This window comes from Dreissena polymorpha, chromosome 4, assembly GCF_020536995.1.
Source record: "Dreissena polymorpha isolate Duluth1 chromosome 4, UMN_Dpol_1.0, whole genome shotgun sequence".
Taxonomy (NCBI): Eukaryota; Metazoa; Mollusca; class Bivalvia; order Myida; family Dreissenidae; genus Dreissena; species Dreissena polymorpha.
This window is the reverse complement of record NC_068358.1, coordinates 29,619,931-29,642,322: the sequence shown is the minus strand read 5'-3', so window position 1 is coordinate 29,642,322 and position 22,392 is coordinate 29,619,931. Positions and strand designations below refer to the sequence as shown.

At 34.3% G+C, this 22,392-nt stretch overlaps 1 long non-coding RNA gene across 1 annotated transcript; it reads left to right on the top strand.

The window, feature by feature from the left end:
• Nucleotides 1–316: 316 nt before the first annotated feature.
• Nucleotides 317–20,886, top strand: LOC127880285 (uncharacterized). The gene is made up of 2 exons (XR_008049501.1): nt 317–390; nt 19,563–20,886. It is a non-coding gene; the product is annotated as an uncharacterized LOC127880285 (long non-coding RNA).
• The last annotated feature ends 1,506 nt before the right edge of the window (nt 20,887–22,392 follow it).

Below are 22,392 nucleotides of genomic sequence, written 5' to 3'. Positions count from 1 at the left end.
CTACATACTTACTGTATTACTTTAACTATTTTGGGAGACCCAGACTTCAGTCTGATTTATTCAAATTAGCTGTTGTTGCGGATGCAAAGGCCTGATCATATAAAACTTATGCGAGGAAAGGTCACTGCTTACCATCCGGATCATTTTAGGGTAAAGGCTTTTATACGTGCCCCAAAAATGGTTAAGATGGTTTTTTGAACAAACATTTTTACGACATATTTTTGGGCGAACATGTACACTAACATAGAGTAAAGATATGCCGACTATAGTCAGGGCAGTTTACTTTCTATTTATTTTAGAAATACCAAGGATTGGCGGTCTTAAAAATATCGGCGGTTTCGAAGAACGAACTTATATGTCGCACATAGGACACCGGTCATGTGTTTCAAGGTATTTCGGAACCATTTAAGACATGTGTGGCAAATATTTGGGTATTTTATCATAAACACTGATACCGAGAATTGAATAAAATACCTTAATAAGATACGGTGAACGAATGTTTATACAGCTTCGTAACATCAATATCTGATTGAATAATCTTTTGTATTGGTAAACAGCGTAGATTGACATAGCCCACCAAATAAACTATGCACTATATTAACAGACTGCCTGTATATGACCTAGCTATTGTAAATCATGACATGAAATGTCACGTGTAATATATGAACTTGTTTGTTATGCATGTAGCATATAAAATTATTAATATGTTTAAATCGTAATTGTTTCCCAGTCCAATGATTTGATGCTAAAATAGGTGTTACCCATTCATATGGTTTGAAGAATAGTTCATTCAGTTCGATTATTCTGCTTTGCAGATTAAAGTTTGATGATGCGGAAACAAATTACGAAACTTTCACACAATATTTCTAATACATATACATATGAACGCAGTATTTATGCTAAACCCATTTATGCCTAGCGTCTAGAAATAAGGCCTTGGCAAACAGCGTAGACCCAGATGAGACGCCGCATGATACGGCGTCTCATCAGGGTCTGCGCTGTTTGCTTAAAGAAATTTCTGTAAGAAATATTCTAAATATAGAAATAAATATACTATACATCCCTAATTATGGAATTAAAATGATCCAAATTTAGATGGATAGGAGAGTCCACTATGGATAAACGGGTTAAACGTAATGTTAACTTTAATGCGCTCTTTCGGTAACAAAGTTGTAATTTACGCATTCACATAGGATTGTGTTAAATCAGTTCCTCTTTTATTGTCACATGAGGTGACTTCCGTCGTCTTAAAAGTCAATGCTGCATTTTTAGCATTCCTAGAATATATACGCGGTAGTAATCTCAGTTTTTAGAGTGTTTTGTCTCAAAACGTTTGTTCGCCAGTTCACTCACAACACATGTATATATCATAGTGTTTTATACAGGAAGGAAAAAGGGCGTGGTGCAAAATTTAAAAAAAGGGCACTTTAGCGCGCGACAACCATAAAAAGGGCACAACTATATCTGTATAGTGACTTAATAACAAGCTTTGTTACACACAAACCTTGTATGTATAGTTTTGAGATTTATTGTTGAATAATTAAACCAATAAAATCCAGAATGTATATTTTATTATGTGTTTTATATTTTCATGTAGTAACAAAAAACAAGATTATACACCATAGGATATATATCTTATACAAACTATAGCTTTTCAAAGAAGTCTTAGAATACTGTTAAATGAGTTACCCTCTTAAACAATTATTTATATTTAAAACGTTACACACATTGCACAAACAAGTCTTTTATATGCATCTTAAATGGAGATTCACAAACACTTTGTTGAATAGTCAGAAAGTTCTGCGTAATGACATTGTTTTCATGACCACGTGTTGTATTGTGTACATTTTATTTCGCAAAAAGTGTAACTAGGAACGGCGCCGTACTGTCTTTTGTTCATTGTCAATTAATTCAATACACGTTAATTGGTCTCCGATATAAACTTGTTTTGCTTACAAAGCAATTTGCATCAATTTCTAATTTACGTTTCGTCGAAAGTGGAATGCCTAAATCGAAAAGCGTACGTTGCGCATTCTAAACACGAATGATAAGTGGTACAAGTTCAATATTTTTGTAAAATTCATATCTGCGTTTGCCAATTAACATATTTTGACAAGTTACAAACGGGTCATAATGTTCTTAATTGAACCAATGGTGCAGGCCTACTACTGTTACAACAATTAACAACTTTTGGCCAAACAGGGTCCAAAACGGGGTATCAACTTCTTTGCCGACATTCACACGTTATTGTAATCAAAACATCGTGACAATAAACAAGCACGTGCTCCAATTAAGCGGGGTCTGCATAACCGTGAACAGCAAACGTGTTAAGATTGTCGTCTGCTACAATTCATCAACACACATCTACTGTGAGCCTGCGCCAATTGTATTGGATAGGAGGCGGGGCGTTATTTTAATCGACAGCTTTAATATTAGCCTGCGCCAATTGTATTGGATAGGAGGCGGAGCGTTATTTTAATCGACAGCTTTAATATGTCACGGGTTGCTATTTTCGGCGTATGGCCAATTTTCAGGAAGTACAGTGGACGTCATGGGGTTTTGTAATCGGCGTATGGAAACAATTATCGGGCGTAATATACGGCCGTACGCCGCTTAGTGCAAGCCCTGTAAAATTAATTTTTATTAACTTACAACTGTTTTGCATTAAATTGAAATCTAATCAATATTTAACTGATGCAACTGGTGTTTTTTTTTTAAATTTAATTACGCGTAAAAATAAATGTTTTGATATAACTGAATTATGCATGAAATGCACAATTTCCACGTGAATAACATCGAGGTTTTCATCAAGTCTCCTAAGTAACTGTGCACGATTGTATCCGGACCGATTAGTGTTACAAAGCCACTGAAATTATCGATTGATATTGACAGATGGTTATTCACGCATGACGTATTCACAACCGCGCGAGTCTTCGCTGATAATAGTCGGCTTAAAAGCTTGGTTAAGAGGCAATTAAGATGTTATCAATAAGGTCGCGCACGGCGGAAAACAGGGCGGCGGCCTTTGAAAAGGGCAGCGTGGCGCTGATTTGCTTTGAAAGGGGCAGCGAGGCGCTTCAAAAAAGCGGCGTGGCGCCGCGCCACGCTAAAACGGCCTGGATAAAACACTATATCATATGCAAAGTTTCGTCAGAGAATCAGTAAATAGTTTTTAATTCATGATTGTATAAGGATATCGATAATTTTGTTGTAGAGGTGCTTAGTGCTGTTATACTTGTTAGAGCAACGTAGGGTTACATGTCTGTCAGAAATAATAAAACATATAACAAGTCACCCTTCACCCTCACGTTCCAAAGAGAAAAGTCAGACTGACTTGTTTAAAACATCCGTTCTGAATGTTTTGTTGTAAAACTTGATATGGGTTTTTCCTAACAAACGCTGCTTGCTTTTCCTAACAAACGCTGCTAATTGTTACGCCAATATTAAAGCTAAACGATGTATGTAAAGCTATGTAATGAATGAAATACGATAGTATAGCCTGACTCTGCATTTTATTTAATAACAGGATTTCTTTGCCTTAACAAAGAAGAACTTTGAGCGGTACGTATGTACGTTTGTGCAAAAAGTGCAAATATTTAATGAAGAATTGTCATACAAGTTTTTCTACGGGCGTTCTTTCTCTATTATTGATAAAACGGTATCTTGCATTAACTTGCATGAGAGCATTATGGGCTTTTTGCAACCAGCGTATACATTTAATGTACATGTTAAATGTCAAACCATTTGATTAAAGTGCTGCCTCAAATATTTTAGCACTGGGGATATCAAAATAAACAAGCATAAATCGACACCATACTTGGTTCCTATTTGGAAAGGCCCAATTCTTTTTCGACTGTGCTTCATTGGTCCAAGGTCGATGAAATTCATTGGGGCTTTTGGTTCTTTTGATAAACACGTTGAAGTTTCTAAATATATTATATTTACGATTTAATCTCATAAATATACATGTTAACAGCATGAAGCATATGCAAAGAATCATTTCTTTTTTTTTTTTTTTTTTTTTTTTTTTTTTTTGTGATTTACTGGGCATTATTTTTTTTTTTTTATTCAATATTATACATACAATGTATACATGTATATGATCATACAACATAGTATAGTGATTGTACAAAGCAATAAATTCAGACATGTTATACAAGATATGCTAATATGTATATATTTTTTTCAAAGAGAAAAGGAAAGAACAACAGAAGAATAGTTATGAAAAATGATGAGTTGTATAGAGTCGGAAGAAAGCATACTGGACTTGTGTGTTTTGTTGTACATTCACAATGATCTTATAAGATTGAAATATCTATATATATATATATATATTTCAGAAAGATAAACTAACATAAGAGTGAAATGTATATAAGTGGACAAACATTATGAGAATTTAATCAGATTCCATTTTTGTTCAAAGATTTGTAATCTGTCATTACTGAGGGCTATTTCTTTCTCAATCTGGATTTTTAGTTTAAGACTATGGACAAAACAATTAAAATTTGGTACTTGTTTTTTGTACTTCATAATAAAGATAAAATATTTCATCATTATACGAATAAAATTAACAATATTATTACAGTCTATTGATTTCAATGAGGTAATTCCGAAACTTACATTTAAGAAAGATAGTTTAACGTTTAGTTGCTGTTGTTCAAGAAAAATTGCTAATTGATTCCAAATAGGCTGGATGTGTTTGCACTCCCAAAAAAGATGTTCTATAGTTTCGATGTTTTCACTGCAGAAGTCACACAGATTTGAATTAGATAATTTGCATTTAAAGAGATATTTATTTGTAGCTATAATTCTATGGATGTATTTATATTGAAAATTTCTCAGTGTGCTTTCAACAGTTGCTTTATATGGCATGGTAAATATGTGTTTCCAATTAAGTTCATGTTCTCCGAAAAGGACTTGCCATTTATTTTGGGTTTTGGAGTTTTCTGTAGGGTTTTTAATTTGTAGTGTGTAAAATATTTTATTTTTGTTTTTTCTTCCAAGTATGTTTTCTACGAATTTTGTTTGGGTACATGGTGTATTATTTGTATTGATTTCAGATTTAATATGTATGGGTATGCTTTTGATTAGTGTGTAATACTTCAGGAAATTATTTGAAGGTATTCCGTATATGTAGCATATATCATCAAATGAGTAAAAATCCTTAATTCTGAAGTCATATAATTGGTCGACATATTTAATGCTTCGTTCAAACCAATATTTATAGAAAAACGTATTATTGTTTGAAGTTATGTCTTTATTGTTCCATAAAATAGTTTTACTGCTGGTTTTGGTTTCTAGGTTATGAGTGACATCACTCCATGCTGATAGAACATCAGACAGAAATATGTTTTCGTTTGCAATTTCATGTAAGATAGTATTGCTGATGTTACATTCAAAGAGTAAGGAGTCACCATATTTTTTTAGGATTTTCTGGTAGAATAATTTCCATTTACTCGTATTGGTATTATCTAGGTATCTTTTGACCCAGCTGCATTTGATTGCCTTCAAGAATGAGTCAATGTTCGTTAATTGGATACCTCCATTTTCTACGGATTGAATTAACTGAGTTCGTTTTATTTTGTCAGGCTTACCGTCCCATATGAAATTAAATATTGCTGATTTTATATCGTTAATAACCTCATTTGGTGGATTTGGGAGAACTGCTAATACATAAATTAATTTAGGAAGTGCAAACGTTTTTAATACTGTGTTTTTTCCGATTAGTGTAAGTTTACGGTGATGCCATGATTTTAAGCAGTTTTTAAAATTCTGTAATTTAGGAAGTATATTTTTAAGAACTGTATCCTTTTCATTATTTGTGAAAGTAATTCCTAACGTTGTGGCTTCATCGGATGTCCAATTAAATTTCATTTCTTTTTTATATTGGACATTACTTTGTTTTAATTTACCTACTCGTAGCACAGTACATTTACTTTTGTTTAGTTTAAGACCTGATGTCATTCCGTAAAGGGTTAGCGACTCTATTAGGTTATGGAAAGAATCGTAATTGTCGTTTAAAAAATAAGTTGCATCGTCAGCAAATAGGGACTGTTTGATTTCTTCGTCAGGTTCTAGTGATATGCCTTTTATGTTTTTATTTGATTGAATGTGATGTGATAGATACTCGATGCAAATAATAAATAGCGATGATGAGAGTGGACATCCTTGTCGAACCCCTCGTTCGATGTTAAAACTGTTTGAAAAGAAGCCATTGTTAATGATTATACTGTTAATATCGGTATAGAATAGTTTGACCCATTGAATGAGACTTTCACCAAAGTTCATATTTTCTAAGCAAGAGAACATAAATGAGTGATCAAGCGAATCGAATGCCTTTTCAAAGTCTGCAAAGAATATTAGACCAGGATTATTTGAATTGTTGAAATAGTTTATGCATTCTTGGATAAGACGAACGTTTTCACCAATGTAACGTCCTTTTATGAAACCAGATTGAGATTTTGAAATGATTGATGGTAATATTTTTTTAACTCTGTTTGCTATACTTTTAGTTGCAATTTTATAATCATTGTTTAGTAAACTAATTGGGCGCCAGTTCGATAAGGATTCTAAGTTTTTTCCAGGTTTTGGAATGAGTGATATTATACCTTGTTTTTGAAGCGTAGTTAAGTTTTCATTATTATATGAATAGTTTAGTGAATTAATTAAATGTGTTTTGATATCATTCCAAAATATTTTATAAAACTCAATGGTGATACCATCAGAACCTGGACTTTTGTTATTTTGCATTTCTCTTAGTGCTAATCCACATTCATATTCATTTAGTAATCCGTCACACAATAGTTTTTCTTCTTGATTTAAAGCGTGTTGTGTATTTTTAAAAAGGGTGTTATTTTCAACATTTTTTCGTTTATAGAGGGTTTCGAAAAATAAACGCTGTTCTTCTAGTATTTCAGTTCTGTTTGTTATATCTTTGCCATTGACTACTAATTTGTGTACAGTTTTTTGTTCACTTCTACGTTTTTCAATGTTTGCGAAGTATTTTGTGTTTTTTTCATTGTGTTCAACATGCTGTGCACGCGCTCTTAGTAGTATTCCATTGAGTTGTGTATGATAGATTCCATCTAATATTTGTTTTTTTAAAGTTATTTCATTTTCAATGTCGGTGGTATCATTTGTGTTTGTTTGATGCAATTGTTTTTCAAGTGTTTCAATGGTTTTGATGGTTTCAGTTTCAAGTTTATGTGTTTCTTTTTGTTTAAATGATGTGTATCTAATTGTTGTATTACGTATATTTCCTTTAATTACTTCCCATAAGGTGTTTGGGTTTGCATCTTTATTATTTTGGACTGTATTCAATATTTCCTGTTTTATTTGTGTTTGATATTGTGTATCTAATAAGATGCTGTTGTTAATTTTAAAGTATCCTAGGCCTCTTTCAGGTTGTATATTGTGCAGTTTAAGTTCAACTAGAGAGTGGTCAGTCATAAATCCTGGTTTTATGTTACATGTGTCAATAATGTTGCAAATAGACTCAGAAATTAAAAAATAGTCTAATCTACAAAATATTGTTGGTTTTGTGTTTGAGTGCCAGGTGAATTTGCTTTCATTTGGATATACTGTGCGCCAGATGTCTATCATATTGTAGTTTTCAATTATGTTATTTAAAATGATTCTATTTTTAGGATGGGTATAAAGGTTTCCTTTCTTTTTATCTATTAATGGGTTCAGGACAGTATTGAAATCACCACCGATTATAATGTTTTTATCTTGGTTATTAATTATAAAGGATTGTAATGTTTCGTAAAATGTGGAATCATCTATGTTAGGACCATAGATGTTGATTAATGTTAATTGTGTTTCATGTATTTTGATATCTATACTTGCTAGTCTGCCAATTATTATTTCGTTAAAAGATTCGACTGTGATCCCTATATTGTTTTTAATTAGAACGGCAATGCCTTGTTTATTATTATGTTGTCCACTGAGATAGATGTCTCCGTCCCATTCATCTTTTAAGGTTTGTGCTAGAGTATGTGTCAAGTGACATTCTTGTAGTAGGCATACACTATATTTTTTTTCGTCTAACCATTTCAATATTTTTATTCGTTTATTTGTGTTATTAAGCCCTTTTACATTCAAAGTACATATTTTAATCATTTAAAGAGGTGGAGGGTGATCTAAATGATAGTTTGTGTGTGATTGGTTTGTGTGTGATTGTCCAGTTAGTTTCTATTTTTAAATATGTCCAGTTGCTTTCCATTATAAGACATAAGATGTACATACATACAAGCAGAAAAAGAAAACAAAAAATATGGAAACATGAAGATAAATGTTCCATAGAAATGAAGAAGTATGAAAAATAATGACAAAAGTGAGAGAGAAAAAAACAATAAACAACTAGTCTCAAATAGAGACACAAAAAGCGCACTTCCGTACACTGTAAATACACAAAAATGAAATAGATATAATTAATAATAAAGAATAAAACAGAACATATGCGATTCAGTGTAAAGTTAACATAGGACATTTCATATCCGAATAGTAATGTTTTATTGCTTAGCTATTGTATAATTTCTTAAAATATTTAGAAGTAGATGTTAAAAGTTAATCAGTTAACATTTGAATTATTATATTTTTTAAAGGGTACTTGAATAATATTTAATCATTTCTTATTATTAGTATAAATTTCATGTATATTTAAAATGATTTGTTCCGACGGTAAAAGATAAACAGAATTACTAGTAATACAAAAATACAACTATTATAACAAAATAAATACAATCATACAACCGACATATATCAATAGAAAAGATGTATAAACTGCATATTTACCTAAATATATTATATATTATATTTACGATTAAATATCATAAATATACATGTTAACTGCATTAATCATATGCAAGGAATGAATTTGAAATAGCCATTCATGCGGAGTGAATAAACTCATGTGTGACAAGCCAATTAAAGTGATATTATGGGCCTTTTTTACTAAATATATTATATATTATATTTACGATTAAATATCATAAATATACATGTTAACTGCATTAATCATATGCAAGGAATGAATTTGAAATAGCCATTCATGCGGAGTGAATAAACTCATGTGTGACAAGCCAATTAAAGTGATATTATGGGCCTTTTTTACTGTTGAATTGAGCTGAAAAGAATTAACAGATCAAAAGAGTTAGTTAAAATGTGGTTACTGACCAATTATCTGCAACTCATCTTGCTATCAGTTGTTTATAAAAATGTATTTCATATTCGATATTTTACGTGACTCACCCAGTCCTCTAAGCCGAAATGATCCGTAAAACTAAATTGTGCCTTTGAGTCGTATGAACGAATCTGCTCTAAAACTAAATTTAGGTTCACATCGTACATGCATGATCAGTTGTCAAACGAAAGTACGGTTGAGATTCAAATGCATTATTTTTCTCTTTCCGGGATATTGTTTTATTATGTTGATGCTGCATTAACAAATATAAGTGTATATGAAGTGAAAACACCAAAAATAAACAACGGTTGCGATAGACACCTATAAACTGTTAGACTTTAACGTATAAAAGTGTAAGTAAAAATAGTTCAACTTTATACTCAGTCTCTACATACTGGAAACTAATTTAATACTACAAACGAACGCTACTAATCCTATTTACTGTTAAAATCTACTCTGTCCAATCATTGAACAATAAGAGCAATATTTCCTTTAAAAATAATTTACTTCCAAGCCTGTTCAATATCATTCAGAATAAATATACTTATGAAATAAATATATTTCAAAACAACGAAAATTTAAATACGTCTATAACACATTTCCGCTCTCAAAGAAAATGTCGTCCTCGACATTAGAAAAATTCAAACACCGCTTGTTAAGCGAGGTTTGATTAATCTCGTGATAAAATAAATATCAAAGCATCGTTTTGAAAAAATATTAACAATCAACAATATAACCGTTTTGTTTGCGAATGTTTATTTTCAATTTAAAAGCAACGACAATTTGACAAAGAAACGCATAATACAATAATTTGTATTTTAATACTCAAAAGTGAATGTTAAAAGGTTTTTATCTTTTCAATACAAATTTACACATGTTCAAACTTATCGGTGTCACTGTACTTAATCATTATTGCAAATACATAACACCGATTACAATTTATACTCCCCGGATGTAAACCACGCCGGTCGAAGGGTCTGGCGTTGGCTGCGGCGCAATGGTATCTCCTTCCGTTTAGAGCGTCGCGTACCTGTTTCCACTTCCGACTGCTGGCTGTCTAAACTCGTAATCTCTGCGCGTTCATCCACGCCCGACGAAGACACGTCTGAAACCTCATGCGACGAAACACGCTGTTTTCCCTGTATTAGTAAAAAGGTACACAGCAGCAGAAGATTCTGGTGGACGGTTTTAATGCACACATTGCCGTTTTTGTTTTGAATGTGAAATACGGGAAAACTTAAATTAGGCAGATCTAAAATAACGTAAACATCAGAAGACCATATATCAGTCAGTTTGTGTTTTCCCTTTATTCCGTTATTCCGAAGTAGACACCTGTCACCCGGAAGTAATTACGCCTTCTGTACCCTGATGTCGTAGCGTAGTTTAGCCTTATGAGCATTTCCTAGATGGCATCGGTTGGCGTATTTGTATGCGTCGACAAAATGTAGCTCAAGTTGCCGCATATATTCTGATGGCGAGGCGCCACCAACACGTTGACCTAGAATGCCCAGTACAGCGTCAATGGCGAGCCGTGGTGTCCTACCAAACATAAGGTGGTACGGGGAGTATCCCGTAACCTCACATTTGGTTACATTATATGCGTGTACCAAGGCCGAAAATGCAGATTTCCAGTCGGACTTTCGCGCTGACTCTAGTGTGCGCAACATTTTGATGAGAGTTTGATTGACACGCTCACATTGGCCATTCCCTGGGGATGATATGGGGTGGTCCGCGTGCGTTTAACACCAGCATCTTACATAGTCTATGGATAACTTTCGATAGAAAGTTCTGTCCATGGTCACTGTGTAGTTTGTCGGGAAATCCATAGTGCACGAACAAATTTTCAAATAATACTTTTGCGATTGTCCGAGCGGTCTGGTTTTAAGTCGGGAAGGCTTGGGCGTACCGTGTAAAATGGTCGGTAATTTCAAGTACGTTTTCAGAGCCGCCTTTTGATACTTCCACTGACGAGTAGTCAATGCATAAGAGTTCCATCGTATAGCTTGATTGAATATTGACAAGCCCTGTTGCTATGGTCGGCGGGCTTTTTCTTTAAAGGCATCTCCCGCACCTGCTTACCCACAAAGCAACGTCTGTCGCCATCCATGGCCAATAAAAGCGTTCTTTAAACAGAGACAGAGTTCTATCACGTCCCTGGTGACCTAAGTCATCGTGTAACCCACGGAAAATTTCTTGGCGAGCTGACTCTGGCAAACAAATCTGATAACTTAAGTTCGTTTTCACTGCTTCCGGCTAGTCAACCATGTCGGGAAAACGTCCGCCTTCTACAAATGGTTTAACGCGGGAAATAACATCATCCGCATTTTGACCGTGTGCCCAGTCATACATAAGTTTATTGTTTGGCACTTTGTTTGATCGTGTCGTGTGTCTGTGCACTTCTCGGCAATCGTTGTATCGTCAACAACATATGCCGCGAGAACAGCGCGTATGACATTATTTTCCACCAAAACGGTATCTCATGCGGTTGTCTTGACAACACATCGGCGTCAATTTTTGATTTTCCACTTCTGTTTTTATTAAGAAATCGTAATTTGATAGTGCCGCTTCCCATCGCAGACCACACGCATCCAGTTTTGCGGTAGTCTTTACATATGTGAGAGGGTTATTATCTGTAAGAACTTCAAAGGGCACTCCATACAGATAGTCTTTAAATTTGTCCGTGACTGACCACTTGAGAGGGAGAAATTCCAGTTTGCTTGATGATAATTTTGCTCTTACGGTTTAAAACTTCTACTCGCATATGCCACCGCCCGGTTTGTATTGTCGTCCTGCATCTGGTACAAGACGGCTCCGAGACCATTCAAATATGCGTCCGTGTGTAAAATGAACGTCTATTGTAGCAAAATTTTCCACAAATTTGCGATAATAGCTCGCAAAGCCTAAACAACTTCTCACTTCTTTGATGATGATTGGCACTTTCCAGTTGCGGCTAGCTTCCGTTTTGGATGGGTCAGTTTTGATCCCTTCATCGCTCACAATGTGACCAAGATAGGTAACTTCCTTTTTCAGGAAGTCACATTTGGATGCCTTTAGTTTAAGGTTATGTTCTCTTAACCGTTCAAAACAGGCTCTGAGACGCAATATATGGGACCGGAAGTCAATGGAGAACATAATGACGTCATCGAGGTATATGAGGCATTCTCACAGGTTCATCTCACCCATGCATGCCTCCATAAGCCTCTGAAACGTAGCGGGGCATTGCAGCACCCAAACGGCATCCTGTTGAATTCATCGAAACCTGGGTTTCTCACCTGGAACGCCGTTTTCTCCTTATCCTGTTCTTCGATTTCCACTTGCCAATATCCGGCTTTTAAATCAATTTTACTGAAATACTGGGAACCAGCTAAAAGGTGTAAGGTATCGTCGATCCTTGGAAGTGCGTATGCGTCTTTATGTGTCCAGCAGTTTAGTTTCCGGAAATCTAGACCAAATCGTATCGACCCATCTTTCTTTCGCACTGTGACGACATTTCATGAAAATGAGCTGTTCGACGGTCGTATGGCTCCCATGTCTAGCATTTCCTGTACATGTTTTTTACTTCACGGACTAGGCCTGGAGGCACTCTACGGTATGGTTCCTTAAACGATTCGGGATTGTCAAGATGTATTTTATGTTTGACTTTGTCGGTGCTTCCTAAATCTAGGGACCCTTTTGAAAATACATTTTGAAATTCAAAAAATAAATATGTCAAAGGTTTTTGCATTTCAGGCTCTAAATGGCATAAATCTAGTTTTAGTTCATTGATTACATCATCTTTTTATTTCTGTGATGGTTCAGTTTTACTTGTTATTTCTGTCTTGCACCCTGAATCCGGTGACCAGTTGCGCAGCACTTTCGCCTCTTGCATAGAACTGCTTTTGGCGCTATTTGAATCGTCTTGGCTGAAATGTTAAAAACACAAACATGCACTCTGGCTGTCATACCAACACGTTCCAGACTTACTACCCGTGGACAGACGCCTAAGGCCGGGTTCCCATGCATCCGTGTCCGCGCTCCGGGTCCGCGTTCCGGGTCCGCGTTCCGTATACGGACACGGAGTATCGTTTCCATGCATCCGCTTATTATTTAAGCCTTTCCGTGTAAAAAGCTCATTCCAAACGTGGTGGTACTTGGATTAGGATGTCGTTATTAGAAGAGCACACATTTTTTATGATGACTGCTGCGGCTTCCGGTTTCATGTGCAGCATTTTGCGTTTAGCTTAGCCCCTCAATGCCTTCCTATAACTCTGTTTAACTGCGTTTTGAGAATATATCACTTTGACATTGTAAACTTCCAGTTTCAGATCTTCGAACGAGACTTCGTTTCTAGGCACTGGTACTAACCCGGAAAATGCGCTCAAGTTCAATTTCTCGTAAGCGGTTACCTGATAGCTACGTTGTTTATGTAATACAACGTTGTCGCTATCTTCGAAATCAATACTCTGTTTCCCCCTTTCGAGTATTTCTATTCGCCTTTCAATATCAGCTAAATATTTATTTTCCTCAAGTTGCGCCTTTGAATCGCGCTTGCACTTTCTCTTTCTTTTTGACTCAAAATCATCTTCTTTCAACTCTAACTTCTTTTCGATTCTACTTATTCTTTCAAGTATTGAAGTTTCTTTTTCTCGTAGTCTGAACTCATGTTCGGCAATCCTGTCAGTTTATTCGATGCACCTCCGTTTGAATTCAGCTTCCTTTATTTTCTAATCAAATTCCTTTCCCTAAAATATTGCTTTAAACGGAACTCTTCCTGTTTGTTTTTCCGTTCGCGTTCCACAAGTGCTAATTCTTTTAATTTCAATTCTTTCGCTTTCACATCGGTATCCTTGTTTTGATTTTCCGTTTCTATTTCCGCTCTAAGAATACTTATTTCAGAAAGCTCTCTGTTTATCAACGACTGAGACAGTCAGGTTTCAATTGGAGTTTTAACCCCATTTTCCTGTATTTCCTCATTTCGACTGGGATTAGCTCTGCCAGGAGTTTTAGTCTGATCTCTTTCGTCCTCGGGCCTAATGTCGTGCGAATGAGTGCTTTGGTTAGCAACCTGTAAGCCCCGTTTGCCCTTTTCAATAAACATTTGCCTGGCATTTTTTTAATTCTTATAGTTCATCATCAATATTTCTACTCCTTCCCCTTGTTTCGCGGTCGCTACCCGTAGCCATGCTTTTAAATGCGGTTACATTACTAAAAATGTGTATGCAAAATTGCTTATTAGGAATTTTATTCTGAAAAACGTATGTTTAATCCTTAGGCTATATTACTTATTTTATGAACATAAATTTTAGTTCATAGTCATTTAATGAACAGCGATTTTAGTGTCCATCACTATCCGTCCTGATTGAACGTAAATCCGTCCTTTCGTAGCAGAACGTGAAATCCTGTACGTACGTTTTAATGGTTTTGACGTCAAAGTTTTGTGCACAAGAAATACGTAGTTGTACTCACGCCGGTGCTCGAGCTCGATGCCGCGCAAAAATGTGTACTCCTACTTCCCGCGAAAAAATCAAAAACCGGTTTCCAAGGAATCGCTATGTTAAACTCCTGGACTCTCCCCCACCTCTCCCCCCCTACTTCGCTACCGACTTGACGCTCCTGTCTGTTCAGTTATTTTCGCCATAGTAACGTGTCAGCTACCGACGTTTTTCTGCTCCAAACGCTGATGATGCCGAAGACTCGTTGTTGGGCGCCATTGTTGCCGGATGGGCGTTTATGGTTCTTTCGACCAACACGTTGGAGTTTTAAAATATAATATATTTACCATTTAATATCATAAATAAACATGTTAACAGCATGAATCATATGCTGGCGATCATGGCAGGACCTGGATACAGGTCGATGCAAAGCGTTGGGTTTTAAACCGGTTTTAGAGCGCTCAACGTCACACTTGGCACAGCAATATTTATGATACATATATAATTGTAAATAAAATTGAACCTCATAGCATTGCAACTCAAATTAAACAATAATAAAAGGGAATTAAAACGCATTCTATTTCATTACCATATTTAATTACTCAATGGTAGGAAAGAGACCAGAGTAATAGAGTTACAACTTTCTGAGAAACGATGATATGAAACTATATTTCAGATCATCATCGCGCAAATACAGGAATAAGCAGCAATAATGGGTGTAAAAGATCCATATTACACAGCTTGTTTGTTTATGTGACTCCTTAAAAATAAATCAATCAATAAGCGCCTGTCAGAGAGAAAAAATAATACAATTGAACGTTATAAACACAATGACCTATGATTAAAACAGTGAAAGTGTGTCGTATGAAGCAATATAGAAGCGATGACGTAAAAAAATCAATGAAGCCAAGAACAGTGAAAGTGTATCGAATGACGCAATTGAGAAGCGATTACACGATGACGTGAACAAAATCCAGGGGCAGGACTATAAAATAAAAAATATAAATATTAAAGGGGCAGTACTGTAAAATTGAATAACCAATAAAACCAGCTTAGGTGATTAAATATTTAAGAATCAAACATATAAAATGGCCATTCCATTATTGATTCCACATTTTAAGATAAGAAATAAATAGTGAATCAAAAACAAACAAGCATGTGTTTTTAAGTACGTCAACATCATATCCTTTTGACAGAAATGAGTTACTTAAATTTAAATGTTTAATATAAATATTTTCTTTAAGATACTTTAATTTGAGAACATGCTTCAAAACATCTCCATAAAATGATAGTTGGGAGTTAAATTAGTAAAATTCCATTTTAAATATACATTATATTTTGAAATCGAATCACAATACTTTAAGTGAAATTTAGCGAATTTTCTTCTAAGGTTATGATACAAAAAACCTTGTTTTAGCAATTTCTTCGTTAATATACGATTACGATCATTAAAATCGTTAATGCGAAACGATGCGAAATGTAAATACCATGGGATGGACCTTTAGGGATGTTATCATCTGAAAGCATACAACTTTCAAATCCAGTCATGCATAGTTCCGTCGATCGTTATGCAAACATTGGGACTATTGCTGTAGCCTCATTTGGATAAAACAATTTTGTTGACAATATAAATCGTGATTTTAACCTATCATGTCGGATAAAGGAGATACGCATTACCTATCTATTGTTTTTGAATATGCGTTTATCGTGGTGCTTTTTACTATGTTAATGTTTATTTCCAAAATATAGATATTAAAACATTATCTGGTGAAATCATTTTCAGATCACTTGAAATATATATTACAGTGAATATTTTTGTGTTACCGTTCGTGTAAAAACTATGATGATTTATAGTATTGGCCCCTTTCAAATGATGCTTAATCGGCATGTGTATGTTTGAAATTGATAAAAAATGAGATTTCTCTAATACTTGAGTGGATCTAGCTGCGTTATTCGATGACCCACTTACGATTATAGCACAAGGTATGACTACACAACTTTATGTTGTCGTGATGACGTCACAGTGTATAGTTCCCTTCATGTATTATTCTACTTTAAAAAATGTGCTGTTTAATTTATATATAAATCAAATGTTTACAGTCAGAGTTTAACAACAACTCAACTCAACTCAACTCAATTTATTCAATAATAATGCCTCCGGTCCATAATAAAAAGGCAACAATAGAAAAATTATTTACATCCCTCGATCAATATTTTGCTTAGAAATTATTTGGTAAACATATACAAAGTACAAAGTAAACAAAGTATAAACATTGCAAATACTTCTTACACAACTGATAGCTGGTCCAAAATATACAGGTAACAATAGAAAATGTGATAAATGTATGATGGCATAACCACGCCTATAAAGAATGTTATTTGTTAGGAAATATAATTGAGAAAACATTTATAGCATGTCAGCTTTTTAGAGGCGTCAATAAACGTGACGAGATTTAGCTTCTAGATTGTTGTTCTCATTTGAAAAATATTTATGAATAAAAACAACGTTATATCAATGATGTAACTAAATAGTAAACTTTGTACTAAGAAGGGAGGATTTTTGAAAAATATAGTTCACGTCCAAAAGCTTGAACCAAAATAATCAGAATCGTGTTAGAATCGAAATTTGTTTTTTCTATGCTGGTCCGCCGTCGAACAACCAACAGTAAGGAGTACAGACGCGTGTTATCAAATCACTCATGCTTCGCACTCATGATCTAATTCCTACGCATCCACACTCCCCATCGCAGGCCATTCGACAAAAAACACGAACGAAAAATATTATTTCTTAAACATCCCTCTATCAACATTTTGCTTAGAAATGACATGGTTAACATAAGTACAATATTGCGAATAGTTCTTTCACAACTGATAGCTGGTCCATAATATATAGGAAACAATAGGAAATCATTTACATCCCTCGCTCAACATTTTGCTTAGAAATGATTTGGTGAACATAAGTACAAAAATTGGGAATAGTTCTATCACAACTGGAGCTCCTTAATGAATAAAAGTCGTTCTGTTCTAATCCTCTGCCATACCAGTTAAAAAGACAATGGAAAAATGCATAAAATTCACAATCAAGAAATTAATTATTACTATTGTTTAAGCAATATATGCAAATTCTTTGTTCTCGATGAATATTCACGTGTCTACATACTTCTATTCTAGGTTTATGATTCAAACATCTACATTTTGAAAATTACTTCTTATAACTAAAAGGCATATCCATTACTAAATACTTATCAACGTTAAGAAGAGATTTAAAACGTTTATAATTATAGCATCTACTGGAATCATTAATATCACTATGCCACTTCTGGGTATATCATTCTTTAAGTCTTTGTTTAAACATACCAATAAATACATCAATATTTACAGTTTCCTGAGAGATCCAGGCATACACAAAACCATTCTCATATAACAATGTTTAACCTTTGTAGCCCAATTACATCTTCCACAGTCATCATGTGATTTTAGCATAATATAGCACTGGCGTGGGTATCTGGTATTTGACATTATAAGCAACTGACATCAATATTTTATGCAATTTGTTATATAAAATATCACATTCTCCCAGAGCAACCGAGTTTTTAGTTGTTCTATTAACACAAAGGTATCTTTTACAAAAATCATTATAGACAGTTTCAATAATATTTACATAGCAATAACCCCATACCTGTGAGGCATAGCATAATACGGGTTTAACAAGAGTATCATAATTTGAAATACTCATTAATAAGGGTTATATGCAAAAGATTTTTGATATTGATTAATTAACCATATTGACTTTTTGGCCTGAATAGATAATGTATTATGTGTGGAGGACCAGAACACAGTAGGAGTAAAATAAAAACCCATGTATTTGTAAAAAGGTACAACATTAATTAGTGATCCACGATAGCTCCATGACTCGTAATTTCTAAGAACGCCGCCATTACGGAAGTCTATAATCTCAGTTTTATCCAAGTTCATTTCCATTCCTGTATTTTGACAAAAAGCATCAATTTGATGAATTTGTTGCTGTAATTTAGCAGCTGTTTCTGACAGTTAGCAATGTCATCTGCAAACACAAGGCAATAAATATGGTGATTTAATTTCAAAATATAATGTTTCTTTAAAATGGCATTTAAATAATGGAATCTCCCATCCATCATTTTACGGAGATGTTTTGAAACGTGTCCGCAAATTAAAATATGTTAAACCTAATGTTCATATTAAACTTTTCAATTTAATTAACTTGTTTTTATCAAAAGGATACGATGATTATGTACTTAAAAACACGTGTTTGATGGTTTTCGATTCACTATATCTTTCTTCTCTTAAAATTTGGAATCATAAGTGATATTATTGGCATTTTTCACTGTTGAACAAAATTGTGTCTTTGTGTCGTATGAACAAATCTGCATGACAACTACATTTGGACTCAAATCGTTCATCAAATCATTTCTGTCGTCAGTTGTCAAAACACCTATATACTGTTTGATTCCAATAATGTCGCTTTAATGGAATTACTATTTTTATATATTTTATTCTTAATATTTAATTAATATTTATTTATTACTTAATAATTTGTAAATAGCTGATTCAATTTTAGCACGAGAAAATGGCAGATCAAGTTCATTTAACCTGTCATTATTGTCATACTCATGTACATCGGAAGTTAAAGGTAATGCTGATTCATCGTTAAGCAAAGTTTTAAAGTAGGTATACCATTCGTTTGGCGAAATCTTACCCACTGGCGTTTCAATGGACGTGTTCATTTAAGGAGTGACCATATGGCTTTAGGATTATCACCTACATTTATAAGTTTGCGTCTCTAATCGCGTTGAATTAGTACTTGTCTGCTACGACTATACGATTTGAATATATTTCTATTTCCTTGATAATTTCTCAGGTCATGTAAAAAGTTGAACTTTTTAAACTTACGCAATGCGGCGTATTTATTATGTTTATATGTATTACAGTGTCCACCACACCAAGGAGGTTGAGATGGTTTACGTTTTACGGGCTTTAAACGCATAAACGATCCTGCTTCTTTAAAAATTGAAGATGAAATTATTCTCGGTTTGATAAATACGGTATAGTATGGTTTAATACGTGTTATTTAGAAGAGAGATTATGGTAATGGTTTAGCGCGAATAATGCACGGGTTTTGTGTGCATGTTTTAGCGCGAAAGCGCACGAGTTTTTCGTTTTGGGGTATATATGATTTGCACATCTATTGAGTCGCCATTCGAGGGTGTATTTGACAGGCAAACGTTATGGAACAAGAAAACGAAAGGGTGATAACCCCGCCAACCCGCCCTTAATGAACATATGTATGGTTAAATAATTGTTTACATTGCTTTTACGTTTATAATTTTGCAATTATAAAGTCTATATTTAGTATATTTTCAGTTCGGTTTTTAGTCCATGTGAGATGGGATCTTAACACGAACCGATTCCTTTACTGGGAAGACGATTGGTGTATTTTCATTTAAAGGGATCTTTTCACGCTTTGGTAAATTGACAAAATTGAAAAAAGTTGTTTCAGATTCGTAAGTTTTCGTTTTAGTTATGATATTTGTGAGGAAACAGTAATACTGAACATTAACCATGCTCTAATATAGCCATTATATGCATCTTTTGACGATTTTAAAACCTAAAAATTATAAAGCGTTGCAACGCGAAACGATTGAATAATTTGGAGAGTTCTGTTTTTGTCGTTAAATTTTGTGAAACTACGAAGATTGCTTATAAAAGGTATAAAATACGTCGAAAATCTGTACTCGGCGGAATAGCTCAGTAGGCTAAAGCGTTTTTACTTCAGGACTCTGGCAGGACTCCAGGGGTCACTGGTTCGAAACCTGCTCCGGGCAATGTTCTTTTCCTTTTTTTAATTTTTTTCTTGATTTTTTACTGGAGCTTTTATGATCCAATGTTTACATTTATCAATATAAAGCATTTAATGAATAAGTTAAAAAAATGCCAAAATCTGTGAAAAGGCCCCTTTAAGTCTGAAGCAGCTAAGTTTTCTTGATTATTTTAACTCGTTATTTACTTAATATTGTGTTTGAATGAGGTTTTTTAATTTATGGGTGTCATGTTTTTCGAGACTCTCACTTCCTGGAGATCGTACCTCCAGCATATTTATTGAAATATTGGTATGTTTAAATGTTAGTGTTATTATTTTTTGTTGTCTTTCGTAATGAACGTTTAATTTTAAAGACATTCTTATTGTACGATTACTTAATATTTTCATTTTGGTGTGACTGGTTAGATGTTGAAGTCGGTTTAATATAGCTGTTATATATTTCTCAGAATACTTATGATTTATCAACATTCTTTTTAGGTGCTTTATGGATTTTATGTTTTGAGTGATTTGTTTGTTTCTTGTTGATGTCCGGGGTGTGTGCGGGATGCTTTTGATGTTTGTTTGTTATGTTAATTTGCGCAATGAAATTGATAATGTTTTAATTACATTTTTTACTAAAGAATACTTAATGTTTACAGTATAATAATAGCTGATTATTTGTAGATTTCTCTTAAATTAGAGGTTTCGGGAGGTGATGAAGGCACCTAGACACCGGTCTCGAGCCATGGGTCCTCATACGTCCCCCTGCCATTAAAAGAAAAAATAAGAAAACAAAATGGCAGTAGGGTTGCGTATCCCGCTCGCGGTTTTACCTGAATCGTTTATTACTACTGATTATTGTATGGGGTGTACGTGAAGTCATGTACACTTCTCTTGATTGGTGGTGGTGGATGAATCTTGCAGATATTAGCAGCTTCTTTGAAAAAATTAATGTTTCACATTTGTTAGTTTATAATATTTAAGCAAGTTAGCGTGATTGATGGGCATTGGGGGCGTCCTGTGTGCACTTTGGGCATCGGCGGGGATCAGTTTATTCAAACAGTTACTCTTTATTTGAGATATATACTTGACGTCTAATTGTTATGAATAAATTTGCACTTTTTCACATGACACACATGTGCATGTGAAGTATTCATAATTACAAGTCCTACAGCATTTAAATAGTATCGTTTCAGTTCTTTACACACCTGAACAAAGATGTTACACCGTTTCCAGTCGTCTCGAGACGCATCAACAGAGCGGTGCCGTTGAGGTCTATATCCATTGCACATATAACACATACGGGCGTCAGAAGAATTGTTTTTTACATTTATATGTTGAAAGTCCTGTCAAATACAAGCACTCACTCCTATTTTGTCTTTGGTTTATTATTTGTATGATAATGATAATGATGATGATATGGGTTATAAAGATGATGATATTTTAATAGTATTTTGAGAATAGAGAATAATAAATTTACTCATAACTATGAGTAATGAGCATTAGTACCGCAGTGTCGATATTTGATACTATTTCTGTCATTAACTGATTTTGTTTGTTACGAAGCAGATGTCCGAGTTTTGTAATAAACTTGGGTTTATGGTTATCATTCCAACGAAACCTTTCATGTTCAAATGTTCGCGTTTTAACGTTATTTCTAATCGGGCTCACATTTGGATCCCTGTATGGAAGTGGCAATGTTCAAGCTATGGGCAGATGATCAGATTCGTCATACTCGATTACTTCAAAATTAGTTATATACTCATAGAGCCAGCTACTATATAATCAACCACGCTGACACCGTCATTAGCGTAACAAGTATACTCCCCTTAAGTGTCACCTGGGAACCTCCCATTTAAAATATGAGTATCACATAAGCAACATAAGTTAATAAGTGATTTACCAAAGTTATTGCAAAAGCTATCTTCGAAAATGTTCGTGGTAAACTAAATATACTACCA